Here is a 10,524-nt window from a genome sequence, read left to right as displayed (position 1 = left end):
CGGTGCTCTTTCCTGCCAAGGCAGGGGGTCGGACTAGATGATCTACCTAGGTCCCTTCCGACTCTAGCTACTATGAAACTACGAAACTATGATGCTGTATGGCCAGGGGGCCTCTGTGCACACACCTTAGCATACTCTGCAGGCTTCCTCAGTCTGCCTAGAGACAGATGGCAGCAGTAAATAAGCCACCCCATAAACAAGACACCCTGACTGGCTCAGGATTAACCCATGTCTCCCTAAAGCACAAAGTGGGGGCTGTAAAAGGGATGTCTTCTGCTCTGCTCAGCTGGAGCAGTAGAGTCCAGCCTGAGTGACACCCTGTTTTGGTGGAGGGAGAGGAAGCAAAGCATCCTGCAACTTCTCTCATAAGGAAATATGTACAGACATTAGCTCGCCCAGGAGAAACTCTCCTAGGAGTAATTTAACCCTGGTTGTTCCCTGGTTATTTTAATCTTGGAATGACCATTTTTGCTCTGGAAGAAAAATCCTGAACTTTTATACACTCATAGTTTCTACTAGGAGAATAGCAACTCTCCTAAGAGAATCTGTATGTCTATACATGGCCTTAATAGAAATATTCACGTGCTTTTCTTTACAAGATGTTGAGCTTAAAATTACACTTCTCTGAATCTTCCCCCCTACTATTATTATAGATAAACCTTGTAGTCCCTAACAACAGAATATCATACTTCATCTTTTTCAATTGATTTACTTGGTGTATTTGACAATGCTTTGTCTAGAGAAAGTTTCATTGTCTCCTCTGTTCATTTCCCCTTGGTTTTAGACAATGACAGAAGATGTTTTATTTTTTAAACATAAAAACTTGTATGAAGCATTTTTTATCTGCTGTACTGATAACAGAACATGAATTGAAAAATGCAGTTTTATTGACACTGAAACATTTTGGAAGGCTATATTAAATCTGATGATGTTTTTATATAAAAAATGTAAAGCAAATTGTTTAGATGTTTATGTAATATAAATTAATATTATATATGTAGTGTTTTTGAGATATATACTATATGTAATAGTTCAATGCAAGTATAAACACATCAAAATGGCATAATTCAAACAAAACTATTTGATGAAGAACTAACATATTTAAGAATTCTTATTTTTTAGGAAGCTTGACATTTTTGGCTTTTTTTTTCTAACTCAATATTTTTTTGGAAATGTTAGAATTTCTTATTGAATAGCAATTCCAATTCCTGGCTAGCTTCAGATTTCTGTTTAATAATGTAATTTATTTTGCTATTTTTTCTTGCAGAGGCTCTTTTCACATTCATAACTGACAAAAGCTTTGCAATAAATTGCTGTCACATAATGGTTATTTATTTTTGGCTTAATTATCACTTTCATTTATTGAGGTAAATTTATATAACATATGATAGTGTCTAATACTCATTGGTTGCTTTTATCCTTGGTGATTATAATTACCACTGGAACAATACCTGTGGGGACTGAGGCATAGACTTGATTAAAAGGCTTGACAGGAGGTCTGTGGCAGCACTGAGAACTGAACTTGTGTCTCCTTGGACTCCATCCAGTTCCCTGTCCATGAGGGCATTTATTTTTTTCAACCAAGCAGGTTGTGCAGTAGAGTAACCAAGTGGAAGAAACTGGGGTAGCAGGCTCAGGCACCAACTTGGAGTGGGAAGTATAAAATAATAGCCACTGTCATTCCCCCAAGTGCTGCCATTGCCTGGGGCACAGAGCTGCCCTGTTACAGTAGTGTAACTAAGCATGGGTGAGTGGGGCATCAGACTCTGAGCACTAATTTGTTGAGAGCATAAAATTTGCAGCTGAAGCAGTGAAGAACTGAAGCCTTATGCATCATCTCTGCCCAGGGAGCAAAACTTCCTAGCTATGCTGCTGCCCTGTTATGTCTCCAGGGTTGTGATCTCTGAGAGGCATCATGAGGCCCTGAAAATATTTTTATGAAGCAAGTGAAATTTTACTCCCTGCTTACCTCAAGCCTTCAGGTTTAAAACACTCTCAATTAGCCTTGCAAAACACACACATACAAAATGACTGGAAATTATCACTTACCACGTTTTTTATTCTTGCGGTAAATATAAAGAGGGACTTGAAAAATTTTAAATTTTATTTAAAACATTGCGAGTCTGAGAAGACCAAGCCACACAATCCTTCCTACACTTATGATAACAAACAGGATAACTGATACATTTTTCTGTTTCTATTTTAAGAATTCAGTCTTGCCTAAGTACAGGAGCAATATTCAGCTACCTATCCTAAAAGTTTCCCTTGCTAATGTTGGTTTCATATTGCTGATTATTTAAGTTTGCCACCTTCTAAAATCATCTATCCACTAATACCAGTTTGTTGATATAGAAATAAAATCTCCCCTTAGTAGAATATGTATGATGATAATTCACCAGGGTTTAATTATTTTTATTACTTCTATAATTCCACAGAACAGAGCTTTTTTCCCTACGAAGCCAAGAAGAGCCTAGGAATAACAACATTTTTAACCATGTGAAACTTTGGTTAGATTGCATTAGAACCAGAGGATGCTTTAGCACATAGGTACTCGTTCACACATAGCCAGATCACAGAAAGAGACATCGTAACTGTGGACATCCTCACAGTAACTAAGGAACAGCTGGTCGTGCTGATGTGATTACAAAGTTCAGTTACTCCTAGATTGTGGAGTAGCTCACTGCTCAAGAGATCATGCATAAACCAATCAGTGAAGAATCCCCTGGCTTTGTCTACAACTGCAGTCAGTTCTGATATCACAGCTTTACTGGCAGGTGAAGCAAAAGAGATTCTGAGCTGTTCAGGAGGAAATGCATCTTAAAACATGGATAGAAGGAAAAGGAAGAATGGAAATACTAGCTAAATCCGTGTTTCATTCAGTGCAAATGTTCCCTTTTAGACTGGTACAATGTACAAGTCCTTCTATTTCCCTTTCCTTAGCTTGTTGACCTGGCACTAGATTCTGCCCTCTATCAACAAGAAGTGGTTCACCCATTCTTGAGGACAGAAGATTTTCTGCATCCAGTTGGGAATCTTGCCTCTGGCCAAATTCATCATGTTTCAGACTGAAGCAAGACCTACCACAACAGACACTGTATGTAAAGGATGTGGAAAGAGAATGACAATGGCTTCTTTCTCCCTGGAGGTAGCACACCTTTATTTGAAATATGAGATTTGATTTGATTAACCTTGGTGTCTTAATTTCCATCTTTAGAAACCCAGTTCTTGTCCCAGTAACAGCATCGTCATACTAGAGTCCTCTGATAAGCAGGTGAGTTGATATTCTTCCCCTGTTATTCCCTGCCCCCAATATGGTTACCCTCATGGTAGAAGTGGAATGATTTGCAATCTTTTGTTCTTTGTATATTCACAATTTTACTGTAAGATGGAGAAATACTGTTACCTCTGTTTTACCTTTTGAGGAACAGAGACCCACAGTAGCTAAGAGGAAGCGATCCTGGCAGGAAATAACAAGGACTGGCCATTTAGTCCAGTCACAGGCAATCACGTCATGTAACTGCTTCTGTAAACAGATAGAGCTTCATCTTAAAATGAGTTTGGAATAGTGGAGACAGAATGCCTACTGGAAGGCTCTTCTAGAGCCCACTGTTCTGATGGCTAGAATCCTTTTTCTCTTTTCCAATCTAAAGGTATTCAATTCATGGTCATGTTCTACCCTACCTGCTAGGTATTCCACATGAATTCCCTATGTTAATTCTTAGGGCAGGGTTAGTGGAGTAAGGTGTACAGCTTACACAAAGGCACTTTTGCTTTACATGAAAGGTGTTCAATACAGGAGTCACTCAGTGAAATTATAGATCAAACTAGATTATCATAAGGGCCCTGAAAATATATTAAATCAGTTCTTCCTTCCTAGTTAGGAAAAGGGGTCTTGGGTGACATTATGTTGGCTAAAACAACATCAGTTGTGACTGCTGTCCTAGTGGAAACAGCTGTTAAAATGTATTAACCAGTCATGCTGAGCCCTAGGATCCCCTGTTTCCTAGCTGAGGTCAACCTTACGTTTTAACAGGTGTTTAACTGTCTATATGAGGAAGAAAGTCCAAAGAGCTAACATAAGGTCAACCACAACTGTTGCCTAGTTATGCCAAGGCCAGAAGGACTGTTGCAGGCCTGATTTAAGAAAAGCCTCAACAAGTGAGCATGACGAATGCTAGAAGGGAAAGAAAAAGGGCAGGGCTATGATGTTAAGGTGACCTTGTTAGAAGCAATAAGCATCTGCTTCTCTATTCTTTCCAACATACTTTCTTCCCTCCATGTGCACAGTCATTTTATTTGAATACTGGTGTCTATTTCTATTATTGTTTGACCTTTTACTACCTGTCTCTACAACAGTGGGGGAAGGTGGATCTGGGAAGGAGCACAGGGAGCTGTAAACATCAGGTAGAATTACAAGGAAATGCAAAACAAGAGGTAACAGGTTATCTTTTCATGGACTTGAGCCAGGAGGGTGTGTAAATCCTATTTCCTTATATAATTCCTTGTACAGTTCCTTATAATACACCAGAATCACAACTCTCAAAGATGTATTATTAGGACAGGCAGGAACCTGGGGGTTTAGTCTGAAGAAAATGTTGGCAAGAACAAAAATAAGTATCTGTAATTTAAAACTTCCACTGAAACAAGTCTGTTTGTCAGCTAAAATTTGAATGTCAAACTATTTCAATTTGGAGATGCTGACATGGGGCCTCCAGAGACTAACAGTTCAGGTACATTCTACTCCCATTCTTCCCCAGGGGCCAGGTGTCTTTCTCAGACTACATTTTTCATTATGGATCAGGATACCCATCTTAGCAAAGGTGCATTGCATCATAAGACATGTATGTCAGCCTGGCCCATTACCAAGAATAAGGAGAGGAAGCCACAGAACTAGAGCCCCCATGAGGCACCAGAGCAGCACATTCAAATCAGAACTGCTTTGGCGGGTATTGAGTTTTTTTGAAGAAAAACCTATATTTTCCATACAAAGCAGGCATTTTTTTATCTCAAAAGAAATGCCCTTACTGAATGAAAACTCTAATTTTCCTTTGCTAAACAGTTTGGATGTGGTCAGTTTTTCCAGCCAAACCCTATATGTGACATGGATCCTCATACTGGTTTACTCATTCACCCCAAGCACAAAGACTCCCACTGCTGCTCTTGGAAAGGGGACTATGAGGTATTGCCATTTGGAAATCTCTTATAGGGGGTTGGTCTGTGTTCCCCTATTATAAAACCTGTATGACATTGGACAGACCTGAAGCATCTTGTAGGTCATAATTGGGTGGTGTCTTGGGTGTGTGTGAAGGTCAATGAGTTTAGAGGTGGATTGTGACTGGGAGTGGAGTGAATGAACAGGACCAGTTCTGCCATATATCCATTCTGCTTCTCCGGTCAGCTCCTTGTGTCCTGTATTCCTTTTAATATCAATCTCCTGTTTTTTATTCTGCAACAGGGCAGGTAGCTTATTTTGCCAGTACTGGCCTGGGGCAGAGGAAATGACTCAGAGTACCTTTATATTGAATAGACAGATAAGATGGGTAGAAAAGGGGAAGGCTCTTGTGATCTGGAAGTCTGGAGGGATATTGGTAGGTTGGGAAATATGGAAAAAAGACAAAAAGGGTGGTGCTAAACACAAACAGCTCTTTGTAATCACTTGATCTCTTAGGGTGCTTACACAAGTTATATTTTTCATGCAGTTGGGCTCCTGAAAGTGCACAACAGCTATGACATACCACACATGCAGTGCTGCAGAGTGCTTTTAAAATGGCCAATTGCGTGAAAAATTAACCCTCATCAAATTAGGTATTAGATTAAGGTGCTGTAAAGCAGAGTGCTTCAGGAAATTTGCATTCTCTTGCAGGTTTAATTTTTCATGGAGAGGCAGGGCTGGGCTGGTGCAGGGGAGGGAGGAGGAAGGGAGCAGCATGGACCTGCCAGTTGAGTTTTGCCTGGCCTGAGCTGAAAGGAGGGAAGGAGTGGAACAGAGCTCTCTTGCCTAGCAGTCCCTCCTCCCTTAGATAACCCAGCTGGGGTACTGGGGGGACCCAGGCTGGGACCCTGAAGTGAGAGGACTCCGTTCTACCTTACCCCTGCCCCCCAGCTCCAGCTGGGCCTCTTGAGACTGGCAGCAGTAGCTGCTTTGCCCAGCCTCATAGGCGACTGGTAGGGGGTGCATGGGGGTGAACATGCTCCCTTGATGGGGCCAGTGCCCCTCATAACGACTGACACTGACGCTGTCTGGGGAGGAGGAGATGAAACAGAGCCCGCCCCCCACCCCAATGGGCTTGGTCCAGCTCCTTGCAATACCTCGGCTGGGGTAGCTGTGGAGAAGCATGCAAGGCAAGGGGGCTCCATTCCACTTCCTTCTAGCTTAGGACCGGCAAAGCCCAGCTGGCGGCTCCATGCTGTTCCCTTCTTCCTCCCTCCCCCACTGAAAGCCCCAGAGCTGGGGGTGGGGCAGGGCTGGGGAGAGGGGCAGTTCAGCAGCCTCCCCATATATAGACTAGGGCCAGTACGGGCAGGCTTGATTCTCACCCTTGCACCCCAAGGTGAATGTCTGTTGGGTTGCAGGGAAGGGAGGAGGGGGTTCTAACTCAATGTGCTTCACATAAAGTGCCATGAGTTAGACTGGGGCCCCGAATGTCTGTAAGGCACCGTTAGGTGTCCTGGGACAACAGTTTTTGCTATCTAATACATGTCATGTGAGAAAAGTACTCCCTTGGAGCAGCTTTGAATTTGCTCATAGTTTCATAGTAGCTATGGTCAGGAGGGACCTGAACAGATCTTGTAGCCTGACCCCCTGCCACAAGCAGGAATGAATGCTGGGTTCACAAGATCCCAGACAGGTGATCATCCAACCTCCTCCTGAATTTGCCCAAGGTAGGGGTGAGGATCATTTCCCGGGGAAGTTGGTTCCAGATTTTGGCCACCCTAACTGTAAAATATTACCTTCTGATCTCTAGCCTAAACCTATTCTCCATCAGCTTATTACCATTGTTCCTTGTCACCCCAGGTGGTGTTGGGGAGAAAAGGGCTCTACCTATTTGCTGTTGATCTCCCCTGATGAGTTTGTAGGCAGCCACCAGTCCCCTTTTCAGTTTCACTGAACATCCCTTTGTTCAAGGGCAGAGAAAAAATAAAGAAATGGGATGCAATTCAATAATACATTGAGTATCTTCTGCTATGATCTACAAGCTCATGAACTGGAAACAGCAGAGGTGGAGAAGAACTGTGAGCTTGTTGATCATAGGGATGACTATGAACCATCAGTGTGATGCTGCTGTAAAAAGGTGAATGTTATCCTAGTGTGTATTAGGAGAAGTATTTCCAATATAGCTAGAAAAGAATTAGTGTCATTGTTTGAGCCTCTGGTGAGACCACAACTGGAACATTAAGTACAATTTTGCTCTTCTTTATTCACGAAAGATAAATTGAAACTGGAACAGGAGCAAATATGGGCTACTTGGATGATTGGCGGAATGGTGAACTCTACCTGACAAGAAAAGACAAGAAAAACTGTGCATGTTTAGCCTAGTAAAATTAAGGCTTTGATGTGTCCATGTGACTTGTTTATAAGTATGTCAAGGGAGTAGATGCCAGGGAGGGAAAAGAACAATTTAAGCTAAAGAACAATGCTGGCTGTAGAGCAGTGGGTATAAATTGGTCATGAATAAATTTAAACTGGGCATTACAAGAAGATTCCTAATCACTACAGCAATGAGGTTCTGAAAAAAACTTTTCAGTAGAAGTAAGGGTGAGAACAAACTGTATTGCTTTTAAGATAAAGCTCAATACACCCACAAAAGGAATTATACAAGGTAGTGCCTGTGGTCAAAAGCAGGACCTGATGACCCAGATGGTTTCTTCTGGCCAATGAACCTATATCCTATTGAAAAGAGAAGAGAATAGCAAACAAAAGCCATTGCATATCATATTTTATTATTGTTGTTGTTGTTATTATTACACATTTTTATTGATAGTCCTCATACATGATCATAGTCCGTTAGAACAGGTGCCCATCTCCTGGATGCTCACCTTCCAGATTATCTGAGAGAGAAAGGAAGATGTGTATTATCTCCCTTTTCCTTTCTGCTGTGAAATAAGATGGGGAGAATACAGTAGCAGCTTTCTTCCAGCCTTCTGTTGGTTTTTGGCTTCTTAAAAAAAAAGCCGCTCTCTTGTCCTGAAGACACTTTTTTAGAAGGTTGATAGCTGTAAGTGTTGGAGAGAGATCAATACTATGAAACATGAACTCCCTAATTGTATTAAATAGAGTTAAGCAGAATCTTGCTTGGGAGTAGGTTCAGGCATGATCTATTGCAGAAATATATAGAACAGAAATGTTACAAGGTCAAATCAGTCTTCGGAAAGGCACTTGATGGGAAATATCCAAAAAAAAAAAAAGAGCTATTTCAATGAATGACCGCTACCATGTAAATGACTGGTATTGTATGCAGACTGCCTTGTGACTGGTAGCAGTGGGTGGGGGAGATGCCCCTTGTGCTTCCTCATAAAGATTTGCACTCTTGATATTTCCTGTGAAATTCCTCCTGATTTAATGTTTGCTGCTCACAGCCTTAGGACAGCTTTGGGAAAGGAAGCTGAACCTCTTACACTATAGCCATAAGGAGGAATATTAGTTAACTGAATGGCAGACCAAGTGTGCAAGATTCTTGTCTTCAAATCACATCTAAAATGAAGCCAGGATGACCCCAATAAAGGTGACTACATTGGCCTATGTCCCATGATATTAAATGTTGCACTGTCTATGTATGTTTATAGTTATTTGTCACACATAGCCTTGATACTTTAAATGGAAATGGCTGCTATGTGCAAAGATACCATTCTGCAGTAATAAATGATTTTTTCCTTTTAAATCAGTGAGTTAGGGGAAAATGGTTTGATGTTATAGATGGGGCTGTGGGTGAGGATTCAAGAGACCTGGGTACCATACCTAGCTCTGCCACTAACAGAGGAGTCCCAGACTGTGGTACGCATACCCCTGACATCTCTGGGGGCTACGCAGGAGAAATTGTGTAATGGCAGATTTAATTTTTATTATAACAATAACAATAGGCATTTAAAGGGTTAAAATATAAACTGTATGTACGCTGGCACCTGGTAAATCTGGAAGGGGGTACGCAATAAGAAAAAGTTTGGGAAGCTCTTCACTAATATATCAGGTGTTCTTGGTATATTACATCTTGGGAAACTTCTGTTTCCTATCCCAACATTTTTCTGCCTGGTCTGTTTTGTTTGGGGCAGGACCTGTGCCTGTGCAGCACCTACCACCAGAGGGGTCTAATCTTGGGAGGCTTCTAGAAACGGACATATTACAAGTCATCAATAAAAATTGTATTCTTACCTGTCATTGCCCAATCCCTGCAATTAGGCATGTGCTAATGAGGAGCAGTACTTACCATGATCCAGGAGGCAGACACCCTTGTGTAAAGGCTGCCCCTCTTTCAAACCATAGGCAGGTGCAGTAGGTTGGGATGGCAATTCCTCCTCCTTCTAGCGCCCATTTCCACTCCAGCTCCTTTTGCCTCCAAGTGGAAGGCAGAGAGCAGGGTGAGACAATAGGGCAGGGGTGAATGTGGATGCAGAAGGGCCTGCGACTATGGCCCTGTGTTTCCTTCTTTACAGTACACTGCCTATTACACTGGCATCAAATGAGCTGGCACTTCAGGTTTTCTCTGATTTAAAAAAATCCGCAATTTTTGGTTGAAAGAAAGTAACCCCAAAGCCACATTTTTCTGCGATTAAAATGAAACACCACTATATCTAGATCTATATATTAATGGTGTTTGATTTTAATCATGAAAAAATGTGGATTGGGGGTTACTTTTTTAAAACTGAAAACTGGGGATTTTTTTTTTTTTAAATCGGAAAAAACCAGGATCCCTGCCAGTCACTTGGGATGGAGGAGAAAAGTCACCAGGAGAGCCCTGTGTGCGGGGGCAGCCCCTTGCCTGCGATCTCCCCCCGGTCCGTGCTGGGATGGATCAGGTGCCACTGAGGGCACAAAACCGTCCAGCCCGCCCAGGAGAGCGGAGCCGGAGGGTGCCCGAGGAAGGCGGCAAGGCTGGAGGGTTGGCAGGGACATTTCTTTGCCCCTCTTCTGTGATTTGGCCTGTCTTGTCCTGGTAAATTCCCTGCGTGGGGGCGAGGGCAACCGGGCCGGGCCACGGGCAGGTGGGTGGCAGGCAAAGGCACCTGGCCCCGGTGTCAGCTTCCTGATCCACCTTAAACATCTCCTCCAGTGGCCAGGGATTTCCGGGGTGGGGTGTTTCCCTGCGCTGCCCTCGGGAGCCTGCAGCCACAGGAGGCTCTCACCTGCCTTCGGCCTTGCAGCGGGGCGGCCGGCGCCGGGCCGACGGGGAGGGAGCCGGGCCGGGGCGGCGGGAGGCACCTGCTGGGCGGCTCCTTCTCCCGCCGGGCGCAGGCTGCGCTGCTCGCCCCTGTCCCGGGACAGCCCGCGTGGGGTCCGGCCCCCGCCCCCTGCGGGGCCGCGCGTGGGCG

Source organism: Crocodylus porosus, unplaced genomic scaffold, assembly GCF_001723895.1.
Source record: "Crocodylus porosus isolate Cpor-Errol unplaced genomic scaffold, CroPor_comp1, whole genome shotgun sequence".
Lineage (NCBI taxonomy): Eukaryota > Metazoa > Chordata > Crocodylia > Crocodylidae > Crocodylus > Crocodylus porosus.
The sequence above is the reverse complement of the archived record's forward strand: the minus strand, read 5'-3'. Positions refer to the sequence as shown.